This window comes from Acipenser ruthenus, chromosome 2, assembly GCF_902713425.1.
Source record: "Acipenser ruthenus chromosome 2, fAciRut3.2 maternal haplotype, whole genome shotgun sequence".
Lineage (NCBI taxonomy): Eukaryota > Metazoa > Chordata > Actinopteri > Acipenseriformes > Acipenseridae > Acipenser > Acipenser ruthenus.
This window is the reverse complement of record NC_081190.1, coordinates 99,393,223-99,419,419: the sequence shown is the minus strand read 5'-3', so window position 1 is coordinate 99,419,419 and position 26,197 is coordinate 99,393,223. Positions and strand designations below refer to the sequence as shown.

Genomic DNA, 26,197 nt, shown 5'->3' with positions numbered 1-26,197 from the left:
CTATAATAAAAAGTACTTCATCAACTTTTATTTCTTTTTTTAATTCATTAAACTAACCATAACTAGCAAAACTCGTCAGTACTTTTGTCTTAACCCTGTTCACATTTGTTTGTATCGGACCGCTACTGGTAGTTTCGGCTTAGAATATAATACGATAACCCTTTCTGTCCTAACTCAGTTTTCAAAACCAGTAAAGGCTGATACAATACTTGTTCGTGTGTGGAATGGGACAATAAAAAAACAAAAAAAAGAAAACGATGTTTAGACTTACAGCTTCCAGGTTAGTAACATAAATAACAAGGGAAATAGCGCCCCCTGTCAAGCTGCAGAAAGAAAAGCTTACAGCACCTGGTATTCCCAGGCGGTCTCCCATCCAAGTACTAACCAGGCCCGACCTTGCTTAGCTTCCGAGATCAGACGAGAGCGGGCGTTCTCAAGGTGGTATGGCCGTAAGCGAACGACAGTCTTGGTTTATCTCTTTCATAGTATTAAGTTAATATCATTCATGCAATGACAGGTTGGGGGAGGGATTTCCAGATCTCTAATTTGTCACAAACGTTAACATTTAAGCAGCTCTGGGCTCCACGTGTGCGGGCCCGTGTGTCCGTGTGTCTGTGTGTGTATATAGCAGCATTAAAAGTGCCATTAGATTCTTGCGAAATTGTATGTTCACAAAGTAGTAGCCACACGTTGGCATTGAAAGTGTTAAGTTCTCAAAGGCATCCATTTTGTATATTACCCTCTTTTAGTTTGAATCTGCAGCAGTGTTGTAATGGATCTCAGCTGTACTACTGAGCTGTGTTGCCGTTGGAGGACTGTATGCCCTGAAACCAATTTGATGTTTATTCTACAAAATAAATCCCCCTTTCAAACAACTCGTGTGGTTCTTTAGGCTGAGCAGTACGGCAAGGGTCCCTCTCCTCCAGTTAGAGACAGCATACATGTGGTTACATGATACATGGATGAAGGCTTATTGTGACCTGTTCGACTCCTCGAGACCATCACTTTCAATTCAAACACAAAATGTCTCGTTTTCAATCGCTCGACAACACCCACAGTACAGAAATGTGCATTAATGATCAACAAAATGAGAATACGTTAAAAAAATAAAAAAAAAGATGTAAAGCTGGTAGATTCGTATCTCAGAGGAACGGGAAATTAAAACAAGGTAAAGGCAATCATCTAAATAAAGCTGAATCAATAACGGATAACGACATAGAACGTCTGTACAGAACTGAAACACTATGTTTTAAAAAAACAACTGTACCGCTGAACCTCGTCTTCTTTAATATTAGCAACTTTGTAACTTTGATACACGTGCCGCTGACTCGTTACTTTGTCTTCTCAAGATGAAACACTTCACAATACATGTACATAAAACACTTTGGTACTTTCTAGAACATTATACGCTCCGAAAGAAAAAACAAAATCTCATTCCCAGTCTGACAGAGCCACCTGCTGGAGATATATAGATAATCGCTAATTGCTTTCAATACCTGTGTTTTTAACTTTGACTATAACATCAGGGGAGAGCGCGAACGCGATTGCAGCCCTGCTTGTAAATCTGCTTGTATGTGGTTTTATGTTGTCTAATTAAAGTGTTTGTCTGCCAAGATATGATTTAAGGGGCTTAGTGGTCAGGTGGTTAAAGAAAAGCTCTTGTTACCGGGAGGTTCCTGGTTCAATCCCAGCTCAGCCACTGGCTCATTGTGTGTGACCCTGTCCCTGAGCAAGTCCCTTAACCTCCTTGTGCTCCTTCCTTCAAATGAGATGTAAAACCCAGGTCCTATTGTAAGTGACTCTGCAGCAGCAGCAGCAGCAGCAGCAGCAGCAGCAGCAGTTGTGATGCACAGTTTATCTGTAAGTTGCTTTGAATAAAAAACATCAACTAAATAAATAAAACTGATAAGCTCGAAAATGATTTCCAATTATTTAAAATAAAAATAAAAACTTTGATACAGACACTGCTGAGTCTTTACTTTTAGTCTTGTCAATAAAAAATAACGAAACATGGAAATAGATGTGCAGGAACCACGTAGCTATTTATTTGACAGTCAGAAAGCTAAAAACATTGAGCTCCTTTTAAAGAAAACCTGACTCCCTGTGTGACGAAGCCGCCTGCCGGAGAGTTGTTGAACAACTAGTGAGTGAGTTCCTTCCTCCGACGGGTTCGTGTTTGTTTCTGTCTTTGACCATAGTTTCAGGGGAGAGCGCGAACGCAGTCCCCCACTACCAGAAATTATGCAGTCGAGATTCCCGCATTTGGGGAATTCGCAGGGGTCAGCACAGCCGGAGTGCAATGGCCGAGCCTCGCCCTGGGTGAACCACCTTCATGATCATGGTATCTCCCCTGCCAGGTAAGTATGAGTTGTACACATTGCGAGTCGTCACCCGTCCACAAGAGACATTTTTCAAAGAAACGGTGCCTACATCTGCAATTTAAAGAAACACTCTTTTCCTAATATAACATTTTCATTGTTATCATATCGCACTTTCCAGTCTGTTGGGTGTAATGGGTTCCTTCAGTTTTCAGTATAAGTATTTATAAATTGCATTCCCGTAATGCCTCTCGGTATATATTTGCATGCGCCTTTATCATTGGAGGACAAGATGCCAGGATTTACACAGGACGACGTCATTCGTGCAGCAGCATGTGAGATGTTCCGCAAAAGAAGCGACGGGTCTGTATACACGTCTGCGTAAACGAAATAAAAAAAAATGTAACAAATGTACGACTTTCAAAAAGAAAGCAAGCAAAACATTGGTCAAACATTTGTTAAGGTCACACATAATATAAATAAACTCGAACGAATGAACGGGTCACTAAATCCGTTCTTGGTTGATATGCTCGTTTTGTTCTCTTGTTTGGCACAATAATCTAAACACGCAGTTTGTGGCTTTAAAACATGTCTCGTTCTGTTACTATAATAAAAAGTACTTCATCAACTTTTATTTGTTTTTTTAATTAATTAAACTAACCATAACTAGCAAAACTCGTCAGTACTTTTGTCTTAACCCTGTTCACATTTGTTTGTATCGGACCGCTACTGGTAGTTTCGGCTTAGAATATAATACGATAACCCTTTCTGTCCTAACTCAGTTTTCAAAACCAGTAAAGGCTGATACAATACTTGTTCGTGTGTGGAATGGGACAATAAAAAAACAAAAAAAAGAAAACGATGTTTAGACTTACAGCTTCCAGGTTAGTAACATAAATAACAAGGGAAATAGCGCCCCCTGTCAAGCTGCAGAAAGAAAAGCTTACAGCACCTGGTATTCCCAGGCGGTCTCCCATCCAAGTACTAACCAGGCCCGACCTTGCTTAGCTTCCGAGATCAGACGAGATCGGGCGTTCTCAAGGTGGTATGGCCGTAAGCGAACGACAGTCTTGGTTTATCTCTTTCATAGTATTAAGTTAATATCATTCATGCAATGACAGGTTGGGGGAGGGATTTCCAGATCTCTAATTTGTCACAAACGTTAACATTTAAGCAGCTCTGGGCTCCACGTGTGCGGGCCCGTGTGTCCGTGTGTCTGTGTGTGTATATAGCAGCATTAAAAGTGCCATTAGATTCTTGCGAAATTGTATGTTCACAAAGTAGTAGCCACACGTTGGCATTGAAAGTGTTAAGTTCTCAAAGGCATCCATTTTGTATATTACCCTCTTTTAGTTTGAATCTGCAGCAGTGTTGTAATGGATCTCAGCTGTACTACTGAGCTGTGTTGCCGTTGGAGGACTGTATGCCCTGAAACCAATTTGATGTTTATTCTACAAAATAAATCCCCCTTTCAAACAACTCGTGTGGTTCTTTAGGCTGAGCAGTACGGCAAGGGTCCCTCTCCTCCAGTTAGAGACAGCATACATGTGGTTACATGATACATGGATGAAGGCTTATTGTGACTTGTTCGACTCCTCGAGACCACCACTTTCAATTCAAACACAAAATGTCTCGTTTTCAATCGCTCGACAACACCCACAGTACAGAAATGTGCATTAATGATCAACAAAATGAGAATACGTTAAAAAAAAAAAAAAAAAAGATGTAAAGCTGGTAGATTCGTATCTCAGAGGAACGGGAAATTAAAACAAGGTAAAGGCAATCATCTAAATAAAGCTGAATCAATAACGGATAACGACATAGAACGTCTGTACAGAACTGAAACACTATGTTTTAAAAAAACAACTGTACCGCTGAACCTCGTCTTCTTTAATATTAGCAACTTTGTAACTTTGATACACGTGCCGCTGACTCGTTACTTTGTCTTCTCAAGATGAAACACTTCACAATACATGTACATAAAACACTTTGGTACTTTCTAGAACATTATACGCTCCGAAAGAAAAAACAAAATCTCATTCCCAGTCTGACAGAGCCACCTGCTGGAGATATATAGATAATCGCTAATTGCTTTCAATACCTGTGTTTTTAACTTTGACTATAACATCAGGGGAGAGCGCGAACGCGATTGCAGCCCTGCTTGTAAATCTGCTTGTATGTGGTTTTATGTTGTCTAATTAAAGTGTTTGTCTGCCAAGATATGATTTAAGGGGCTTAGTGGTCAGGTGGTTAAAGAAAAGCTCTTGTTACCGGGAGGTTCCTGGTTCAATCCCAGCTCAGCCACTGGCTCATTGTGTGTGACCCTGTCCCTGAGCAAGTCCCTTAACCTCCTTGTGCTCCTTCCTTCAAATGAGATGTAAAACCCAGGTCCTATTGTAAGTGACTCAGCAGCAGCAGCAGCAGCAGCAGTTGTGATGCACAGTTTATCTGTAAGTTGCTTTGAATAAAAAACATCAACTAAATAAATAAAACTGATAAGCTCGAAAATGATTTCCAATTATTTAAAATAAAAATAAAAACTTTGATACAGACACTGCTGAGTCTTTACTTTTAGTCTTGTCAATAAAAAATAACGAAACATGGAAATAGATGTGCAGGAACCACGTAGCTATTTATTTGACAGTCAGAAAGCTAAAAACATTGAGCTCCTTTTAAAGAAAACCTGACTCCCTGTGTGACGAAGCCGCCTGCCGGAGAGTTGTTGAACAACTAGTGAGTGAGTTCCTTCCTCCGACGGGTTCGTGTTTGTTTCTGTCTTTGACCATAGTTTCAGGGGAGAGCGCGAACGCAGTCCCCCACTACCAGAAATTATGCAGTCGAGATTCCCGCATTTGGGGAATTCGCAGGGGTCAGCACAGCCGGAGTGCAATGGCCGAGCCTCGCCCTGGGTGAACCACCTTCATGATCATGGTATCTCCCCTGCCAGGTAAGTATGAGTTGTACACATTGCGAGTCGTCACCCGTCCACAAGAGACATTTTTCAAAGAAACGGTGCCTACATCTGCAATTTAAAGAAACACTCTTTTCCTAATATAACATTTTCATTGTTATCATATCGCACTTTCCAGTCTGTTGGGTGTAATGGGTTCCTTCAGTTTTCAGTATAAGTATTTATAAATTGCATTCCCGTAATGCCTCTCGGTATATATTTGCATGCGCCTTTATCATTGGAGGACAAGATGCCAGGATTTACACAGGACGACGTCATTCGTGCAGCAGCATGTGAGATGTTCCGCAAAAGAAGCGACGGGTCTGTATACACGTCTGCGTAAACGAAATAAAAAAAAAATGTAACAAATGTACGACTTTCAAAAAGAAAGCAAGCAAAACATTGGTCAAACATTTGTTAAGGTCACACATAATATAAATAAACTCGAACGAATGAACGGGTCACTAAATCCGTTCTTGGTTGATATGCTCGTTTTGTTCTCTTGTTTGGCACAATAATCTAAACACGCAGTTTGTGGCTTTAAAACATGTCTCGTTCTGTTACTATAATAAAAAGTACTTCATCAACTTTTATTTCTTTTTTTAATTAATTAAACTAACCATAACTAGCAAAACTCGTCAGTACTTTTGTCTTAACCCTGTTCACATTTGTTTGTATCGGACCGCTACTGGTAGTTTCGGCTTAGAATATAATACGATAACCCTTTCTGTCCTAACTCAGTTTTCAAAACCAGTAAAGGCTGATACAATACTTGTTCGTGTGTGGAATGGGACAATAAAAAAACAAAAAAAAGAAAACGATGTTTAGACTTACAGCTTCCAGGTTAGTAACATAAATAACAAGGGAAATAGCGCCCCCTGTCAAGCTGCAGAAAGAAAAGCTTACAGCACCTGGTATTCCCAGGCGGTCTCCCATCCAAGTACTAACCAGGCCCGACCTTGCTTAGCTTCCGAGATCAGACGAGATCGGGCGTTCTCAAGGTGGTATGGCCGTAAGCGAACGACAGTCTTGGTTTATCTCTTTCATAGTATTAAGTTAATATCATTCATGCAATGACAGGTTGGGGGAGGGATTTCCAGATCTCTAATTTGTCACAAACGTTAACATTTAAGCAGCTCTGGGCTCCACGTGTGCGGGCCCGTGTGTCCGTGTGTCTGTGTGTGTATATAGCAGCATTAAAAGTGCCATTAGATTCTTGCGAAATTGTATGTTCACAAAGTAGTAGCCACACGTTGGCATTGAAAGTGTTAAGTTCTCAAAGGCATCCATTTTGTATATTACCCTCTTTTAGTTTGAATCTGCAGCAGTGTTGTAATGGATCTCAGCTGTACTACTGAGCTGTGTTGCCGTTGGAGGACTGTATGCCCTGAAACCAATTTGATGTTTATTCTACAAAATAAATCCCCCTTTCAAACAACTCGTGTGGTTCTTTAGGCTGAGCAGTACGGCAAGGGTCCCTCTCCTCCAGTTAGAGACAGCATACATGTGGTTACATGATACATGGATGAAGGCTTATTGTGACCTGTTCGACTCCTCGAGACCATCACTTTCAATTCAAACACAAAATGTCTCGTTTTCAATCGCTCGACAACACCCACAGTACAGAAATGTGCATTAATGATCAACAAAATGAGAATACGTTAAAAAAAAAAAAAAAAAGATGTAAAGCTGGTAGATTCGTATCTCAGAGGAACGGGAAATTAAAACAAGGTAAAGGCAATCATCTAAATAAAGCTGAATCAATAACGGATAATGACATAGAACGTCTGTACAGAACTGAAACACTATGGTTTAAAAAAACAACTGTACCGCTGAACCTCGTCTTCTTTAATATTAGCAACTTTGTAACTTTGATACACGTGCCGCTGACTCGTTACTTTGTCTTCTCAAGATGAAACACTTCACAATACATGTACATAAAACACTTTGGTACTTTCTAGAACATTATACGCTCCGAAAGAAAAAACAAAATCTCATTCCCAGTCTGACAGAGCCACCTGCTGGAGATATATAGATAATCGCTAATTGCTTTCAATACCTGTGTTTTTAACTTTGACTATAACATCAGGGGAGAGCGCGAACGCGATTGCAGCCCTGCTTGTAAATCTGCTTGTATGTGGTTTTATGTTGTCTAATTAAAGTGTTTGTCTGCCAAGATATGATTTAAGGGGCTTAGTGGTCAGGTGGTTAAAGAAAAGCTCTTGTTACCGGGAGGTTCCTGGTTCAATCCCAGCTCAGCCACTGGCTCATTGTGTGTGACCCTGTCCCTGAGCAAGTCCCTTAACCTCCTTGTGCTCCTTCCTTCAAATGAGATGTAAAACCCAGGTCCTATTGTAAGTGACTCTGCAGCAGCAGCAGCAGCAGTTGTGATGCACAGTTTATCTGAATAAAAAACATCAACTAAATAAATAAAACTGATAAGCTCGAAAATGATTTCCAATTATTTAAAATAAAAATAAAAACTTTGATACAGACACTGCTGAGTCTTTACTTTTAGTCTTGTCAATAAAAAATAACGAAACATGGAAATAGATGTGCAGGAACCACGTAGCTATTTATTTGACAGTCAGAAAGCTAAAAACATTGATCTCCTTTTAAAGAAAACCTGACTCCCTGTGTGACGAAGCCGCCTGCCGGAGAGTTGTTGAACAACTAGTGAGTGAGTTCCTTCCTCCGACGGGTTCGTGTTTGTTTCTGTCTTTGACCATAGTTTCAGGGGAGAGCGCGAACGCAGTCCCCCACTACCAGAAATTATGCAGTCGAGATTCCCGCATTTGGGGAATTCGCAGGGGTCAGCACAGCCGGAGTGCAATGGCCGAGCCTCGCCCTGGGTGAACCACCTTCATGATCATGGTATCTCCCCTGCCAGGTAAGTATGAGTTGTACACATTGCGAGTCGTCACCCGTCCACAAGAGACATTTTTCAAAGAAACGGTGCGTCCATCTGCAATTTAAAGAAACACTCTTTTCCTAATATAACATTTTCATTGTTATCATATCGCACTTTCCAGTCTGTTGGGTGTAATGGGTTCCTTCAGTTTTCAGTATAAGTATTTATAAATTGCATTCCCGTAATGCCTCTCGGTATATATTTGCATGCGCCTTTATCATTGGAGGACAAGATGCCAGGATTTACACAGGACGACGTCATTCGTGCAGCAGCATGTGAGATGTTCCGCAAAAGAAGCGACGGGTCTGTATACACGTCTGCGTAAACGAAATAAAAAAAAATGTAACAAATGTACGACTTTCAAAAAGAAAGCAAGCAAAACATTGGTCAAACATTTGTTAAGGTCACACATAATATAAATAAACTCGAACGAATGAACGGGTCACTAAATCCGTTCTTGGTTGATATGCTCGTTTTGTTCTCTTGTTTGGCACAATAATCTAAACACGCAGTTTGTGGCTTTAAAACATGTCTCGTTCTGTTACTATAATAAAAAGTACTTCATCAACTTTTATTTCTTTTTTTAATTAATTAAACTAACCATAACTAGCAAAACTCGTCAGTACTTTTGTCTTAACCCTGTTCACATTTGTTTGTATCGGACCGCTACTGGTAGTTTCGGCTTAGAATATAATACGATAACCCTTTCTGTCCTAACTCAGTTTTCAAAACCAGTAAAGGCTGATACAATACTTGTTCGTGTGTGGAATGGGACAATAAAAAAACAAAAAAAAGAAAACGATGTTTAGACTTACAGCTTCCAGGTTAGTAACATAAATAACAAGGGAAATAGCGCCCCCTGTCAAGCTGCAGAAAGAAAAGCTTACAGCACCTGGTATTCCCAGGCGGTCTCCCATCCAAGTACTAACCAGGCCCGACCTTGCTTAGCTTCCGAGATCAGACGAGATCGGGCGTTCTCAAGGTGGTATGGCCGTAAGCGAACGACAGTCTTGGTTTATCTCTTTCATAGTATTAAGTTAATATCATTCATGCAATGACAGGTTGGGGGAGGGATTTCCAGATCTCTAATTTGTCACAAACGTTAACATTTAAGCAGCTCTGGGCTCCACGTGTGCGGGCCCGTGTGTCCGTGTGTCTGTGTGTGTATATAGCAGCATTAAAAGTGCCATTAGATTCTTGCGAAATTGTATGTTCACAAAGTAGTAGCCACACGTTGGCATTGAAAGTGTTAAGTTCTCAAAGGCATCCATTTTGTATATTACCCTCTTTTAGTTTGAATCTGCAGCAGTGTTGTAATGGATCTCAGCTGTACTACTGAGCTGTGTTGCCGTTGGAGGACTGTATGCCCTGAAACCAATTTGATGTTTATTCTACAAAATAAATCCCCCTTTCAAACAACTCGTGTGGTTCTTTAGGCTGAGCAGTACGGCAAGGGTCCCTCTCCTCCAGTTAGAGACAGCATACATGTGGTTACATGATACATGGATGAAGGCTTATTGTGACCTGTTCGACTCCTCGAGACCATCACTTTCAATTCAAACACAAAATGTCTCGTTTTCAATCGCTCGACAACACCCACAGTACAGAAATGTGCATTAATGATCAACAAAATGAGAATACGTTAAAAAAAAAAAAAAAAAAGATGTAAAGCTGGTAGATTCGTATCTCAGAGGAACGGGAAATTAAAACAAGGTAAAGGCAATCATCTAAATAAAGCTGAATCAATAACGGATAACGACATAGAACGTCTGTACAGAACTGAAACACTATGTTTTAAAAAAACAACTGTACCGCTGAACCTCGTCTTCTTTAATATTAGCAACTTTGTAACTTTGATACACGTGCCGCTGACTCGTTACTTTGTCTTCTCAAGATGAAACACTTCACAATACATGTACATAAAACACTTTGGTACTTTCTAGAACATTATACGCTCCGAAAGAAAAAACAAAATCTCATTCCCAGTCTGACAGAGCCACCTGCTGGAGATATATAGATAATCGCTAATTGCTTTCAATACCTGTGTTTTTAACTTTGACTATAACATCAGGGGAGAGCGCGAACGCGATTGCAGCCCTGCTTGTAAATCTGCTTGTATGTGGTTTTATGTTGTCTAATTAAAGTGTTTGTCTGCCAAGATATGATTTAAGGGGCTTAGTGGTCAGGTGGTTAAAGAAAAGCTCTTGTTACCGGGAGGTTCCTGGTTCAATCCCAGCTCAGCCACTGGCTCATTGTGTGTGACCCTGTCCCTGAGCAAGTCCCTTAACCTCCTTGTGCTCCTTCCTTCAAATGAGATGTAAAACCCAGGTCCTATTGTAAGTGACTCTGCAGCAGCAGCAGCAGCAGTTGTGATGCACAGTTTATCTGAATAAAAAACATCAACTAAATAAATAAAACTGATAAGCTCGAAAATGATTTCCAATTATTTAAAATAAAAATAAAAACTTTGATACAGACACTGCTGAGTCTTTACTTTTAGTCTTGTCAATAAAAAATAACGAAACATGGAAATAGATGTGCAGGAACCACGTAGCTATTTATTTGACAGTCAGAAAGCTAAAAACATTGAGCTCCTTTTAAAGAAAACCTGACTCCCTGTGTGACGAAGCCGCCTGCCGGAGAGTTGTTGAACAACTAGTGAGTGAGTTCCTTCCTCCGACGGGTTCGTGTTTGTTTCTGTCTTTGACCATAGTTTCAGGGGAGAGCGCGAACGCAGTCCCCCACTACCAGAAATTATGCAGTCGAGATTCCCGCATTTGGGGAATTCGCAGGGGTCAGCACAGCCGGAGTGCAATGGCCGAGCCTCGCCCTGGGTGAACCACCTTCATGATCATGGTATCTCCCCTGCCAGGTAAGTATGAGTTGTACACATTGCGAGTCGTCACCCGTCCACAAGAGACATTTTTCAAAGAAACGGTGCCTACATCTGCAATTTAAAGAAACACTCTTTTCCTAATATAACATTTTCATTGTTATCATATCGCACTTTCCAGTCTGTTGGGTGTAATGGGTTCCTTCAGTTTTCAGTATAAGTATTTATAAATTGCATTCCCGTAATGCCTCTCGGTATATATTTGCATGCGCCTTTATCATTGGAGGACAAGATGCCAGGATTTACACAGGACGACGTCATTCGTGCAGCAGCATGTGAGATGTTCCGCAAAAGAAGCGACGGGTCTGTATACACGTCTGCGTAAACGAAATAAAAAAAAATGTAACAAATGTACGACTTTCAAAAAGAAAGCAAGCAAAACATTGGTCAAACATTTGTTAAGGTCACACATAATATAAATAAACTCGAACGAATGAACGGGTCACTAAATCCGTTCTTGGTTGATATGCTCGTTTTGTTCTCTTGTTTGGCACAATAATCTAAACACGCAGTTTGTGGCTTTAAAACATGTCTCGTTCTGTTACTATAATAAAAAGTACTTCATCAACTTTTATTTCTTTTTTTAATTAATTAAACTAACCATAACTAGCAAAACTCGTCAGTACTTTTGTCTTAACCCTGTTCACATTTGTTTGTATCGGACCGCTACTGGTAGTTTCGGCTTAGAATATAATACGATAACCCTTTCTGTCCTAACTCAGTTTTCAAAACCAGTAAAGGCTGATACAATACTTGTTCGTGTGTGGAATGGGACAATAAAAAAACAAAAAAAAGAAAACGATGTTTAGACTTACAGCTTCCAGGTTAGTAACATAAATAACAAGGGAAATAGCGCCCCCTGTCAAGCTGCAGAAAGAAAAGCTTACAGCACCTGGTATTCCCAGGCGGTCTCCCATCCAAGTACTAACCAGGCCCGACCTTGCTTAGCTTCCGAGATCAGACGAGATCGGGCGTTCTCAAGGTGGTATGGCCGTAAGCGAACGACAGTCTTGGTTTATCTCTTTCATAGTATTAAGTTAATATCATTCATGCAATGACAGGTTGGGGGAGGGATTTCCAGATCTCTAATTTGTCACAAACGTTAACATTTAAGCAGCTCTGGGCTCCACGTGTGCGGGCCCGTGTGTCCGTGTGTCTGTGTGTGTATATAGCAGCATTAAAAGTGCCATTAGATTCTTGCGAAATTGTATGTTCACAAAGTAGTAGCCACACGTTGGCATTGAAAGTGTTAAGTTCTCAAAGGCATCCATTTTGTATATTACCCTCTTTTAGTTTGAATCTGCAGCAGTGTTGTAATGGATCTCAGCTGTACTACTGAGCTGTGTTGCCGTTGGAGGACTGTATGCCCTGAAACCAATTTGATGTTTATTCTACAAAATAAATCCCCCTTTCAAACAACTCGTGTGGTTCTTTAGGCTGAGCAGTACGGCAAGGGTCCCTCTCCTCCAGTTAGAGACAGCATACATGTGGTTACATGATACATGGATGAAGGCTTATTGTGACCTGTTCGACTCCTCGAGACCATCACTTTCAATTCAAACACAAAATGTCTCGTTTTCAATCGCTCGACAACACCCACAGTACAGAAATGTGCATTAATGATCAACAAAATGAGAATACGTTAAAAAAAAAAAAAAAAAAGATGTAAAGCTGGTAGATTCGTATCTCAGAGGAACGGGAAATTAAAACAAGGTAAAGGCAATCATCTAAATAAAGCTGAATCAATAACGGATAACGACATAGAACGTCTGTACAGAACTGAAACACTATGTTTTAAAAAAACAACTGTACCGCTGAACCTCGTCTTCTTTAATATTAGCAACTTTGTAACTTTGATACACGTGCCGCTGACTCGTTACTTTGTCTTCTCAAGATGAAACACTTCACAATACATGTACATAAAACACTTTGGTACTTTCTAGAACATTATACGCTCCGAAAGAAAAAACAAAATCTCATTCCCAGTCTGACAGAGCCACCTGCTGGAGATATATAGATAATCGCTAATTGCTTTCAATACCTGTGTTTTTAACTTTGACTATAACATCAGGGGAGAGCGCGAACGCGATTGCAGCCCTGCTTGTAAATCTGCTTGTATGTGGTTTTATGTTGTCTAATTAAAGTGTTTGTCTGCCAAGATATGATTTAAGGGGCTTAGTGGTCAGGTGGTTAAAGAAAAGCTCTTGTTACCGGGAGGTTCCTGGTTCAATCCCAGCTCAGCCACTGGCTCATTGTGTGTGACCCTGTCCCTGAGCAAGTCCCTTAACCTCCTTGTGCTCCTTCCTTCAAATGAGATGTAAAACCCAGGTCCTATTGTAAGTGACTCTGCAGCAGCAGCAGCAGCAGCAGCAGCAGCAGCAGCAGCAGTTGTGATGCACAGTTTATCTGAATAAAAAACATCAACTAAATAAATAAAACTGATAAGCTCGAAAATGATTTCCAATTATTTAAAATAAAAATAAAAACTTTGATACAGACACTGCTGAGTCTTTACTTTTAGTCTTGTCAATAAAAAATAACGAAACATGGAAATAGATGTGCAGGAACCACGTAGCTATTTATTTGACAGTCAGAAAGCTAAAAACATTGAGCTCCTTTTAAAGAAAACCTGACTCCCTGTGTGACGAAGCCGCCTGCCGGAGAGTTGTTGAACAACTAGTGAGTGAGTTCCTTCCTCCGACGGGTTCGTGTTTGTTTCTGTCTTTGACCATAGTTTCAGGGGAGAGCGCGAACGCAGTCCCCCACTACCAGAAATTATGCAGTCGAGATTCCCGCATTTGGGGAATTCGCAGGGGTCAGCACAGCCGGAGTGCAATGGCCGAGCCTCGCCCTGGGTGAACCACCTTCATGATCATGGTATCTCCCCTGCCAGGTAAGTATGAGTTGTATACATTGCGAGTCGTCACCCGTCCACAAGAGACATTTTTCAAAGAAACGGTGCCTACAGCTGCAATTTAAAGAAACACTCTTTTCCTAATATAACATTTTCATTGTTATCATTTCGCACTTTCCAGTCTGTTGGGTGTAATGGGTTCCTTCAGTTTTCAGTATAAGTATTTATAAATTGCATTCCCGTAATGCCTCTCGGTATATATTTGCATGCGCCTTTATCATTGGAGGACAAGATGCCAGGATTTACACAGGACGACGTCATTCGTGCAGCAGCATGTGAGATGTTCCGCAAAAGAAGCGACGGGTCTGTATACACGTCTGCGTAAACGAAATAAAAAAAAATGTAACAAATGTACGACTTTCAAAAAGAAAGCAAGCAAAACATTGGTCAAACATTTGTTAAGGTCACACATAATATAAATAAACTCGAACGAATGAACGGGTCACTAAATCCGTTCTTGGTTGATATGCTCGTTTTGTTCTCTTGTTTGGCACAATAATCTAAACACGCAGTTTGTGGCTTTAAAACATGTCTCGTTCTGTTACTATAATAAAAAGTACTTCATCAACTTTTATTTCTTTTTTTAATTAATTAAACTAACCATAACTAGCAAAACTCGTCAGTACTTTTGTCTTAACCCTGTTCACATTTGTTTGTATCGGACCGCTACTGGTAGTTTCGGCTTAGAATATAATACGATAACCCTTTCTGTCCTAACTCAGTTTTCAAAACCAGTAAAGGCTGATACAATACTTGTTCGTGTGTGGAATGGGACAATAAAAAAACAAAAAAAGAAAACGATGTTTAGACTTACAGCTTCCAGGTTAGTAATATAAATAACAAGGGAAATAGCGCCCCCTGTCAAGCTGCAGAAAGAAAAGCTTACAGCACCTGGTATTCCCAGGCGGTCTCCCATCCAAGTACTAACCAGGCCCGACCTTGCTTAGCTTCCGAGATCAGACGAGATCGGGCGTTCTCAAGGTGGTATGGCCGTAAGCGAACGACAGTCTTGGTTTATCTCTTTCATAGTATTAAGTTAATATCATTCATGCAATGACAGGTTGGGGGAGGGATTTCCAGATCTCTAATTTGTCACAAACGTTAACATTTAAGCAGCTCTGGGCTCCACGTGTGCGGGCCCGTGTGTCCGTGTGTCTGTGTGTGTATATAGCAGCATTAAAAGTGCCATTAGATTCTTGCAAAATTGTATGTTCACAAAGTAGTAGCCACACGTTGGCATTGAAAGTGTTAAGTTCTCAAAGGCATCCATTTTGTATATTACCCTCTTTTAGTTTGAATCTGCAGCAGTGTTGTAATGGATCTCAGCTGTACTACTGAGCTGTGTTGCCGTTGGAGGACTGTATGCCCTGAAACCAATTTGATGTTTATTCTACAAAATAAATCCCCCTTTCAAACAACTCGTGTGGTTCTTTAGGCTGAGCAGTACGGCAAGGGTCCCTCTCCTCCAGTTAGAGACAGCATACATGTGGTTACATGATACATGGATGAAGGCTTATTGTGACCTGTTCGACTCCTCGAGACCATCACTTTCAATTCAAACACAAAATGTCTCGTTTTCAATCGCTCGACAACACCCACAGTACAGAAATGTGCATTAATGATCAACAAAATGAGAATACGTTAAAAAAAAAAAAAAAAGATGTAAAGCTGGTAGATTCGTATCTCAGAGGAACGGGAAATTAAAACAAGGTAAAGGCAATCATCTAAATAAAGCTGAATCAATAACGGATAACGACATAGAACGTCTGTACAGAACTGAAACACTATGTTTTAAAAAAACAACTGTACCGCTGAACCTCGTCTTCTTTAATATTAGCAACTTTGTAACTTTGATACACGTGCCGCTGACTCGTTACTTTGTCTTCTCAAGATGAAACACTTCACAATACATGTACATAAAACACTTTGGTACTTTCTAGAACATTATACGCTCCGAAAGAAAAAACAAAATCTCATTCCCAGTCTGACAGAGCCACCTGCTGGAGATATATAGATAATCGCTAATTGCTTTCAATACCTGTGTTTTTAACTTTGACTATAACATCAGGGGAGAGCGCGAACGCGATTGCAGCCCTGCTTGTAAATCTGCTTGTATGTGGTTTTATGTTGTCTAATTAAAGTGTTTGTCTGCCAAGATATGATTTAAGGGGCTTAGTGGTCAGGTGGTTAAAGAAAAGCTCTTGTTACCGGGAGGTTCCTGGTTCAATCCCAGCTCAGCCACTGGCTCATTGTGTGTGACCCTGTCCCTGAGCAAGTCCCTTAACCTCCTTGTGCTCCTTCCTTCAAATGAGATGTAAAACCCAGGTCCTATTGTACGTGACTCAGCAGCAGCAGCAGCAGCAGCAGCAGCAGTTGTGATGCACAGTTTATCTGTAAGTTGCTTTGAATAAAAAACATCAACTAAATAAATAAAACTGATAAGCTCGAAAATGATTTCCAATTATTTAAAATAAAAATAAAAACTTTGATACAGACACTGCTGAGTCTTTACTTTTAGTCTTGTCAATAAAAAATAACGAAACATGGAAATAGATGTGCAGGAACCACGTAGCTATTTATTTGACAGTCAGAAAGCTAAAAACATTGAGCTCCTTTTAAAGAAAACCTGACTCCCTGTGTGACGAAGCCGCCTGCCGGAGAGTTGTTGAACAACTAGTGAGTGAGTTCCTTCCTCCGACGGGTTCGTGTTTGTTTCTGTCTTTGACCATAGTTTCAGGGGAGAGCGCGAACGCAGTCCCCCACTACCAGAAATGATGCAGTCGAGATTCCCGCATTTGGGGAATTCGCAGGGGTCAGCACAGCCGGAGTGCAATGGCCGAGCCTCGCCCTGGGTGAACCACCTTCATGATCATGGTATCTCCCCTGCCAGGTAAGTATGAGTTGTACACATTGCGAGTCGTCACCCGTCCACAAGAGACATTTTTCAAAGAAACGGTGCCTACATCTGCAATTTAAAGAAACACTCTTTTCCTAATATAACATTTTCATTGTTATCATATCGCACTTTCCAGTCTGTTGGGTGTAATGGGTTCCTTCAGTTTTCAGTATAAGTATTTATAAATTGCATTCCCGTAATGCCTCTCGGTATATATTTGCATGCGCCTTTATCATTGGAGGACAAGATGCCAGGATTTACACAGGACGACGTCATTCGTGCAGCAGCATGTGAGATGTTCCGCAAAAGAAGCGACGGGTCTGTATACACGTCTGCGTAAACGAAATAAAAAAAAATGTAACAAATGTACGACTTTCAAAAAGAAAGCAAGCAAAACATTGGTCAAACATTTGTTAAGGTCACACATAATATAAATAAACTCGAACGAATGAACGGGTCACTAAATCCGTTCTTGGTTGATATGCTCGTTTTGTTCTCTTGTTTGGCACAATAATCTAAACACGCAGTTTGTGGCTTTAAAACATGTCTCGTTCTGTTACTATAATAAAAAGTACTTCATCAACTTTTATTTCTTTTTTTAATTAATTAAACTAACCATAACTAGCAAAACTCGTCAGTACTTTTGTCTTAACCCTGTTCACATTTGTTTGTATCGGACCGCTACTGGTAGTTTCGGCTTAGAATATAATACGATAACCCTTTCTGTCCTAACTCAGTTTTCAAAACCAGTAAAGGCTGATACAATACTTGTTCGTGTGTGGAATGGGACAATAAAAAAACAAAAAAAAGAAAACGATGTTTAGACTTACAGCTTCCAGGTTAGTAACATAAATAACAAGGGAAATAGCGCCCCCTGTCAAGCTGCAGAAAGAAAAGCTTACAGCACCTGGTATTCCCAGGCGGTCTCCCATCCAAGTACTAACCAGGCCCGACCTTGCTTAGCTTCCGAGATCAGACGAGATCGGGCGTTCTCAAGGTGGTATGGCCGTAAGCGAACGACAGTCTTGGTTTATCTCTTTCATAGTATTAAGTTAATATCATTCATGCAATGACAGGTTGGGGGAGGGATTTCCAGATCTCTAATTTGTCACAAACGTTAACATTTAAGCAGCTCTGGGCTCCACGTGTGCGGGCCCGTGTGTCCGTGTGTCTGTGTGTGTATATAGCAGCATTAAAAGTGCCATTAGATTCTTGCGAAATTGTATGTTCACAAAGTAGTAGCCACACGTTGGCATTGAAAGTGTTAAGTTCTCAAAGGCATCCATTTTGTATATTACCCTCTTTTAGTTTGAATCTGCAGCAGTGTTGTAATGGATCTCAGCTGTACTACTGAGCTGTGTTGCCGTTGGAGGACTGTATGCCCTGAAACCAATTTGATGTTTATTCTACAAAATAAATCCCCCTTTCAAACAACTCGTGTGGTTCTTTAGGCTGAGCAGTACGGCAAGGGTCCCTCTCCTCCAGTTAGAGACAGCATACATGTGGTTACATGATACATGGATGAAGGCTTATTGTGACCTGTTCGACTCCTCGAGACCATCACTTTCAATTCAAACACAAAATGTCTCGTTTTCAATCGCTCGACAACACCCACAGTACAGAAATGTGCATTAATGATCAACAAAATGAGAATACGTTAAAAAAAAAAAAAAAAAAGATGTAAAGCTGGTAGATTCGTATCTCAGAGGAACGGGAAATTAAAACAAGGTAAAGGCAATCATCTAAATAAAGCTGAATCAATAACGGATAACGACATAGAACGTCTGTACAGAACTGAAACACTATGTTTTAAAAAAACAACTGTACCGCTGAACCTCGTCTTCTTTAATATTAGCAACTTTGTAACTTTGATACACGTGCCGCTGACTCGTTACTTTGTCTTCTCAAGATGAAACACTTCACAATACATGTACATAAAACACTTTGGTACTTTCTAGAACATTATACGCTCCGAAAGAAAAAACAAAATCTCATTCCCAGTCTGACAGAGCCACCTGCTGGAGATATATAGATAATCGCTAATTGCTTTCAATACCTGTGTTTTTAACTTTGACTATAACATCAGGGGAGAGCGCGAACGCGATTGCAGCCCTGCTTGTAAATCTGCTTGTATGTGGTTTTATGTTGTCTAATTAAAGTGTTTGTCTGCCAAGATATGATTTAAGGGGCTTAGTGGTCAGGTGGTTAAAGAAAAGCTCTTGTTACCGGGAGGTTCCTGGTTCAATCCCAGCTCAGCCACTGGCTCATTGTGTGTGACCCTGTCCCTGAGCAAGTCCCTTAACCTCCTTGTGCTCCTTCCTTCAAATGAGATGTAAAACCCAGGTCCTATTGTAAGTGACTCTGCAGCAGCAGCAGCAGCAGTTGTGATGCACAGTTTATCTGAATAAAAAACATCAACTAAATAAATAAAACTGATAAGCTCGAAAATGATTTCCAATTATTTAAAATAAAAATAAAAACTTTGATACAGACACTGCTGAGTCTTTACTTTTAGTCTTGTCAATAAAAAATAACGAAACATGGAAATAGATGTGCAGGAACCACGTAGCTATTTATTTGACAGTCAGAAAGCTAAAAACATTGAGCTCCTTTTAAAGAAAACCTGACTCCCTGTGTGACGAAGCCGCCTGCCGGAGAGTTGTTGAACAACTAGTGAGTGAGTTCCTTCCTCCGACGGGTTCGTGTTTGTTTCTGTCTTTGACCATAGTTTCAGGGGAGAGCGCGAACGCAGTCCCCCACTACCAGAAATGATGCAGTCGAGATTCCCGCATTTGGGGAATTCGCAGGGGTCAGCACAGCCGGAGTGCAATGGCCGAGCCTCGCCCTGGGTGAACCACCTTCATGATCATGGTATCTCCCCTGCCAGGTAAGTATGAGTTGTACACATTGCGAGTCGTCACCCGTCCACAAGAGACATTTTTCAAAGAAACGGTGCGTCCATCTGCAATTTAAAGAAACACTCTTTTCCTAATATAACATTTTCATTGTTATCATATCGCACTTTCCAGTCTGTTGGGTGTAATGGGTTCCTTCAGTTTTCAGTATAAGTATTTATAAATTGCATTCCCGTAATGCCTCTCGGTATATATTTGCATGCGCCTTTATCATTGGAGGACAAGATGCCAGGATTTACACAGGACGACGTCATTCGTGCAGCAGCATGTGAGATGTTCCGCAAAAGAAGCGACGGGTCTGTATACACGTCTGCGTAAACGAAATAAAAAAAAATGTAACAAATGTACGACTTTCAAAAAGAAAGCAAGCAAAACATTGGTCAAACATTTGTTAAGGTCACACATAATATAAATAAACTCAAACGAATGAACGGGTCACTAAATCCGTTCTTGGTTGATATGCTCGTTTTGTTCTCTTGTTTGGCACAATAATCTAAACACGCAGTTTGTGGCTTTAAAACATGTCTCGTTCTGTTACTATAATAAAAAGTACTTCATCAACTTTTATTTCTTTTTTTAATTAATTAAACTAACCATAACTAGCAAAACTCGTCAGTACTTTTGTCTTAACCCTGTTCACATTTGTTTGTATCGGACCGCTACTGGTAGTTTCGGCTTAGAATATAATACGATAACCCTTTCTGTCCTAACTCAGTTTTCAAAACCAGTAAAGGCTGATACAATACTTGTTCGTGTGTGGAATGGGACAATAAAAAAACAAAAAAAAGAAAACGATGTTTAGACTTACAGCTTCCAGGTTAGTAACATAAATAACAAGGGAAATAGCGCCCCCTGTCAAGCTGCAGAAAGAAAAGCTTACAGCACCTGGTATTCCCAGGCGGTCTCCCATCCAAGTACTAACCAGGCCCGACCTTGCTTAGCTTCCGAGATCAGACGAGATCGGGCGTTCTCAAGGTGGTATGGCCGTAAGCGAACGACAGTCTTGGTTTATCTCTTTCATAGTATTAAGTTAATATCATTCATGCAATGACAGGTTGGGGGAGGGATTTCGAGATCTCTAATTTGTCACAAACGTTAACATTTAAGCAGCTCTGGGCTCCACGTGTGCGGGCCCGTGTGTCCGTGTGTCTGTGTGTGTATATAGCAGCATTAAAAGTGCCATTAGATTCTTGCGAAATTGTATGTTCACAAAGTAGTAGCCACACGTTGGCATTGAAAGTGTTAAGTTCTCAAAGGCATCCATTTTGTATATTACCCTCTTTTAGTTTGAATCTGCAGCAGTGTTGTAATGGATCTCAGCTGTACTACTGAGCTGTGTTGCCGTTGGAGGACTGTATGCCCTGAAACCAATTTGATGTTTATTCTACAAAATAAATCCCCCTTTCAAACAACTCGTGTGGTTCTTTAGGCTGAGCAGTACGGCAAGGGTCCCTCTCCTCCAGTTAGAGACAGCATACATGTGGTTACATGATACATGGATGAAGGCTTATTGTGACCTGTTCGACTCCTCGAGACCATCACTTTCAATTCAAACACAAAATGTCTCGTTTTCAATCGCTCGACAACACCCACAGTACAGAAATGTGCATTAATGATCAACAAAATGAGAATACGTTAAAAAAAAAAAAAAAAAAGATGTAAAGCTGGTAGATTCGTATCTCAGAGGAACGGGAAATTAAAACAAGGTAAAGGCAATCATCTAAATAAAGCTGAATCAATAACGGATAACGACATAGAACGTCTGTACAGAACTGAAACACTATGTTTTAAAAAAACAACTGTACCGCTGAACCTCGTCTTCTTTAATATTAGCAACTTTGTAACTTTGATACACGTGCCGCTGACTCGTTACTTTGTCTTCTCAAGATGAAACACTTCACAATACATGTACATAAAACACTTTGGTACTTTCTAGAACATTATACGCTCCGAAAGAAAAAACAAAATCTCATTCCCAGTCTGACAGAGCCACCTGCTGGAGATATATAGATAATCGCTAATTGCTTTCAATACCTGTGTTTTTAACTTTGACTATAACATCAGGGGAGAGCGCGAACGCGATTGCAGCCCTGCTTGTAAATCTGCTTGTATGTGGTTTTATGTTGTCTAATTAAAGTGTTTGTCTGCCAAGATATGATTTAAGGGGCTTAGTGGTCAGGTGGTTAAAGAAAAGCTCTTGTTACCGGGAGGTTCCTGGTTCAATCCCAGCTCAGCCACTGGCTCATTGTGTGTGACCCTGTCCCTGAGCAAGTCCCTTAACCTCCTTGTGCTCCTTCCTTCAAATGAGATGTAAAACCCAGGTCCTATTGTAAGTGACTCTGCAGCAGCAGCAGCAGCAGTTGTGATGCACAGTTTATCTGAATAAAAAACATCAACTAAATAAATAAAACTGATAAGCTCGAAAATGATTTCCAATTATTTAAAATAAAAATAAAAACTTTGATACAGACACTGCTGAGTCTTTACTTTTAGTCTTGTCAATAAAAAATAACGAAACATGGAAATAGATGTGCAGGAACCACGTAGCTATTTATTTGACAGTCAGAAAGCTAAAAACATTGAGCTCCTTTTAAAGAAAACCTGACTCCCTGTGTGACGAAGCCGCCTGCCGGAGAGTTGTTGAACAACTAGTGAGTGAGTTCCTTCCTCCGACGGGTTCGTGTTTGTTTCTGTCTTTGACCATAGTTTCAGGGGAGAGCGCGAACGCAGTCCCCCACTACCAGAAATGATGCAGTCGAGATTCCCGCATTTGGGGAATTCGCAGGGGTCAGCACAGCCGGAGTGCAATGGCCGAGCCTCGCCCTGGGTGAACCACCTTCATGATCATGGTATCTCCCCTGCCAGGTAAGTATGAGTTGTACACATTGCGAGTCGTCACCCGTCCACAAGAGACATTTTTCAAAGAAACGGTGCCTACATCTGCAATTTAAAGAAACACTCTTTTCCTAATATAACATTTTCATTGTTATCATATCGCACTTTCCAGTCTGTTGGGTGTAATGGGTTCCTTCAGTTTTCAGTATAAGTATTTATAAATTGCATTCCCGTAATGCCTCTCGGTATATATTTGCATGCGCCTTTATCATTGGAGGACAAGATGCCAGGATTTACACAGGACGACGTCATTCGTGCAGCAGCATGTGAGATGTTCCGCAAAAGAAGCGACGGGTCTGTATACACGTCTGCGTAAACGAAATAAAAAAAAATGTAACAAATGTACGACTTTCAAAAAGAAAGCAAGCAAAACATTGGTCAAACATTTGTTAAGGTCACACATAATATAAATAAACTCGAACGAATGAACGGGTCACTAAATCCGTTCTTGGTTGATATGCTCGTTTTGTTCTCTTGTTTGGCACAATAATCTAAACACGCAGTTTGTGGCTTTAAAACATGTCTCGTTCTGTTACTATAATAAAAAGTACTTCATCAACTTTTATTTCTTTTTTTAATTCATTAAACTAACCATAACTAGCAAAACTCGTCAGTACTTTTGTCTTAACCCTGTTCACATTTGTTTGTATCGGACCGCTACTGGTAGTTTCGGCTTAGAATATAATACGATAACCCTTTCTGTCCTAACTCAGTTTTCAAAACCAGTAAAGGCTGATACAATACTTGTTCGTGTGTGGAATGGGACAATAAAAAAACAAAAAAAAGAAAACGATGTTTAGACTTACAGCTTCCAGGTTAGTAACATAAATAACAAGGGAAATAGCGCCCCCTGTCAAGCTGCAGAAAGAAAAGCTTACAGCACCTGGTATTCCCAGGCGGTCTCCCATCCAAGTACTAACCAGGCCCGACCTTGCTTAGCTTCCGAGATCAGACGAGATCGGGCGTTCTCAAGGTGGTATGGCCGTAAGCGAACGACAGTCTTGGTTTATCTCTTTCATAGTATTAAGTTAATATCATTCATGCAATGACAGGTTGGGGGAGGGATTTCCAGATCTCTAATTTGTCACAAACGTTAACATTTAAGCAGCTCTGGGCTCCACGTGTGCGGGCCCGTGTGTCCGTGTGTCTGTGTGTGTATATAGCAGCATTAAAAGTGCCATTAGATTCTTGCGAAATTGTATGTTCACAAAGTAGTAGCCACACGTTGGCATTGAAAGTGTTAAGTTCTCAAAGGCATCCATTTTGTATATTACCCTCTTTTAGTTTGAATCTGCAGCAGTGTTGTAATGGATCTCAGCTGTACTACTGAGCTGTGTTGCCGTTGGAGGACTGTATGCCCTGAAACCAATTTGATGTTTATTCTACAAAATAAATCCCCCTTTCAAACAACTCGTGTGGTTCTTTAGGCTGAGCAGTACGGCAAGGGTCCCTCTCCTCCAGTTAGAGACAGCATACATGTGGTTACATGATACATGGATGAAGGCTTATTGTGACCTGTTCGACTCCTCGAGACCATCACTTTCAATTCAAACACAAAATGTCTCGTTTTCAATCGCTCGACAACACCCACAGTACAGAAATGTGCATTAATGATCAACAAAATGAGAATACGTTAAAAAAAAAAAAAAAAAAGATGTAAAGCTGGTAGATTCGTATCTCAGAGGAACGGGAAATTAAAACAAGGTAAAGGCAATCATCTAAATAAAGCTGAATCAATAACGGATAACGACATAGAACGTCTGTACAGAACTGAAACACTATGTTTTAAAAAAACAACTGTACCGCTGAACCTCGTCTTCTTTAATATTAGCAACTTTGTAACTTTGATACACGTGCCGCTGACTCGTTACTTTGTCTTCTCAAGATGAAACACTTCACAATACATGTACATAAAACACTTTGGTACTTTCTAGAACATTATACGCTCCGAAAGAAAAAACAAAATCTCATTCCCAGTCTGACAGAGCCACCTGCTGGAGATATATAGATAATCGCTAATTGCTTTCAATACCTGTGTTTTTAACTTTGACTATAACATCAGGGGAGAGCGCGAACGCGATTGCAGCCCTGCTTGTAAATCTGCTTGTATGTGGTTTTATGTTGTCTAATTAAAGTGTTTGTCTGCCAAGATATGATTTAAGGGGCTTAGTGGTCAGGTGGTTAAAGAAAAGCTCTTGTTACCGGGAGGTTCCTGGTTCAATCCCAGCTCAGCCACTGGCTCATTGTGTGTGACCCTGTCCCTGAGCAAGTCCCTTAACCTCCTTGTGCTCCTTCCTTCAAATGAGATGTAAAACCCAGGTCCTATTGTAAGTGACTCTGCAGCAGCAGCAGCAGCAGTTGTGATGCACAGTTTATCTGAATAAAAAACATCAACTAAATAAATAAAACTGATAAGCTCGAAAATGATTTCCAATTATTTAAAATAAAAATAAAAACTTTGATACAGACACTGCTGAGTCTTTACTTTTAGTCTTGTCAATAAAAAATAACGAAACATGGAAATAGATGTGCAGGAACCACGTAGCTATTTATTTGACAGTCAGAAAGCTAAAAACATTGAGCTCCTTTTAAAGAAAACCTGACTCCCTGTGTGACGAAGCCGCCTGCCGGAGAGTTGTTGAACAACTAGTGAGTGAGTTCCTTCCTCCGACGGGTTCGTGTTTGTTTCTGTCTTTGACCATAGTTTCAGGGGAGAGCGCGAACGCAGTCCCCCACTACCAGAAATGATGCAGTCGAGATTCCCGCATTTGGGGAATTCGCAGGGGTCAGCACAGCCGGAGTGCAATGGCCGAGCCTCGCCCTGGGTGAACCACCTTCATGATCATGGTATCTCCCCTGCCAGGTAAGTATGAGTTGTACACATTGCGAGTCGTCACCCGTCCACAAGAGACATTTTTCAAAGAAACGGTGCCTACATCTGCAATTTAAAGAAACACTCTTTTCCTAATATAACATTTTCATTGTTATCATATCGCACTTTCCAGTCTGTTGGGTGTAATGGGTTCCTTCAGTTTTCAGTATAAGTATTTATAAATTGCATTCCCGTAATGCCTCTCGGTATATATTTGCATGCGCCTTTATCATTGGAGGACAAGATGCCAGGATTTACACAGGACGACGTCATTCGTGCAGCAGCATGTGAGATGTTCCGCAAAAGAAGCGACGGGTCTGTATACACGTCTGCGTAAACGAAATAAAAAAAAATGTAACAAATGTACGACTTTCAAAAAGAAAGCAAGCAAAACATTGGTCAAACATTTGTTAAGGTCACACATAATATAAATAAACTCGAACGAATGAACGGGTCACTAAATCCGTTCTTGGTTGATATGCTCGTTTTGTTCTCTTGTTTGGCACAATAATCTAAACACGCAGTTTGTGGCTTTAAAACATGTCTCGTTCTGTTACTATAATAAAAAGTACTTCATCAACTTTTATTTCTTTTTTTAATTAATTAAACTAACCATAACTAGCAAAACTCGTC

The 26,197-nt window shown here is 40.5% G+C and overlaps 18 non-coding genes across 18 annotated transcripts; all 18 read right to left on the bottom strand.

Moving 5' to 3' along the window:
- Positions 1 to 336: 336 nt before the first annotated feature.
- On the bottom strand, positions 337 to 455 carry LOC131706814 (5S ribosomal RNA). Its single transcript, XR_009310822.1, has one exon. It is a non-coding gene; the product is annotated as a 5S ribosomal RNA (ribosomal RNA).
- Positions 456 to 2,201: 1,746 nt separating this feature from the next.
- LOC131707290 (U1 spliceosomal RNA) lies at positions 2,202 to 2,365 on the bottom strand. The gene has a single exon (XR_009311084.1). It is a non-coding gene; the product is annotated as a U1 spliceosomal RNA (small nuclear RNA).
- Positions 2,366 to 3,258: 893 nt separating this feature from the next.
- LOC131706634 (5S ribosomal RNA) lies at positions 3,259 to 3,377 on the bottom strand. Its single transcript, XR_009310709.1, has one exon. It is a non-coding gene; the product is annotated as a 5S ribosomal RNA (ribosomal RNA).
- A 1,732-nt stretch (positions 3,378 to 5,109) lies between these two features.
- Positions 5,110 to 5,273, bottom strand: LOC131707287 (U1 spliceosomal RNA). The gene has a single exon (XR_009311083.1). It is a non-coding gene; the product is annotated as a U1 spliceosomal RNA (small nuclear RNA).
- Positions 5,274 to 6,167: 894 nt separating this feature from the next.
- Positions 6,168 to 6,286, bottom strand: LOC131706632 (5S ribosomal RNA). Its single transcript, XR_009310708.1, has one exon. It is a non-coding gene; the product is annotated as a 5S ribosomal RNA (ribosomal RNA).
- A 1,716-nt stretch (positions 6,287 to 8,002) lies between these two features.
- LOC131707285 (U1 spliceosomal RNA) lies at positions 8,003 to 8,166 on the bottom strand. Its single transcript, XR_009311082.1, has one exon. It is a non-coding gene; the product is annotated as a U1 spliceosomal RNA (small nuclear RNA).
- Positions 8,167 to 9,059: 893 nt separating this feature from the next.
- On the bottom strand, positions 9,060 to 9,178 carry LOC131706631 (5S ribosomal RNA). The gene has a single exon (XR_009310704.1). It is a non-coding gene; the product is annotated as a 5S ribosomal RNA (ribosomal RNA).
- Positions 9,179 to 10,895: 1,717 nt separating this feature from the next.
- Positions 10,896 to 11,059, bottom strand: LOC131707283 (U1 spliceosomal RNA). The gene has a single exon (XR_009311080.1). It is a non-coding gene; the product is annotated as a U1 spliceosomal RNA (small nuclear RNA).
- An 893-nt stretch (positions 11,060 to 11,952) lies between these two features.
- On the bottom strand, positions 11,953 to 12,071 carry LOC131706629 (5S ribosomal RNA). The gene has a single exon (XR_009310702.1). It is a non-coding gene; the product is annotated as a 5S ribosomal RNA (ribosomal RNA).
- Positions 12,072 to 13,809: 1,738 nt separating this feature from the next.
- Positions 13,810 to 13,973, bottom strand: LOC131707282 (U1 spliceosomal RNA). The gene has a single exon (XR_009311075.1). It is a non-coding gene; the product is annotated as a U1 spliceosomal RNA (small nuclear RNA).
- An 892-nt stretch (positions 13,974 to 14,865) lies between these two features.
- LOC131706626 (5S ribosomal RNA) lies at positions 14,866 to 14,984 on the bottom strand. Its single transcript, XR_009310700.1, has one exon. It is a non-coding gene; the product is annotated as a 5S ribosomal RNA (ribosomal RNA).
- A 1,736-nt stretch (positions 14,985 to 16,720) lies between these two features.
- Positions 16,721 to 16,884, bottom strand: LOC131707642 (U1 spliceosomal RNA). Its single transcript, XR_009311215.1, has one exon. It is a non-coding gene; the product is annotated as a U1 spliceosomal RNA (small nuclear RNA).
- Positions 16,885 to 17,777: 893 nt separating this feature from the next.
- Positions 17,778 to 17,896, bottom strand: LOC131706625 (5S ribosomal RNA). Its single transcript, XR_009310685.1, has one exon. It is a non-coding gene; the product is annotated as a 5S ribosomal RNA (ribosomal RNA).
- A 1,717-nt stretch (positions 17,897 to 19,613) lies between these two features.
- LOC131707631 (U1 spliceosomal RNA) lies at positions 19,614 to 19,777 on the bottom strand. The gene has a single exon (XR_009311214.1). It is a non-coding gene; the product is annotated as a U1 spliceosomal RNA (small nuclear RNA).
- An 893-nt stretch (positions 19,778 to 20,670) lies between these two features.
- On the bottom strand, positions 20,671 to 20,789 carry LOC131706622 (5S ribosomal RNA). Its single transcript, XR_009310684.1, has one exon. It is a non-coding gene; the product is annotated as a 5S ribosomal RNA (ribosomal RNA).
- A 1,717-nt stretch (positions 20,790 to 22,506) lies between these two features.
- On the bottom strand, positions 22,507 to 22,670 carry LOC131707620 (U1 spliceosomal RNA). The gene has a single exon (XR_009311213.1). It is a non-coding gene; the product is annotated as a U1 spliceosomal RNA (small nuclear RNA).
- An 893-nt stretch (positions 22,671 to 23,563) lies between these two features.
- LOC131706620 (5S ribosomal RNA) lies at positions 23,564 to 23,682 on the bottom strand. The gene has a single exon (XR_009310683.1). It is a non-coding gene; the product is annotated as a 5S ribosomal RNA (ribosomal RNA).
- Positions 23,683 to 25,399: 1,717 nt separating this feature from the next.
- Positions 25,400 to 25,563, bottom strand: LOC131707609 (U1 spliceosomal RNA). Its single transcript, XR_009311212.1, has one exon. It is a non-coding gene; the product is annotated as a U1 spliceosomal RNA (small nuclear RNA).
- Between the last annotated feature and the right edge of the window lie 634 nt (positions 25,564 to 26,197).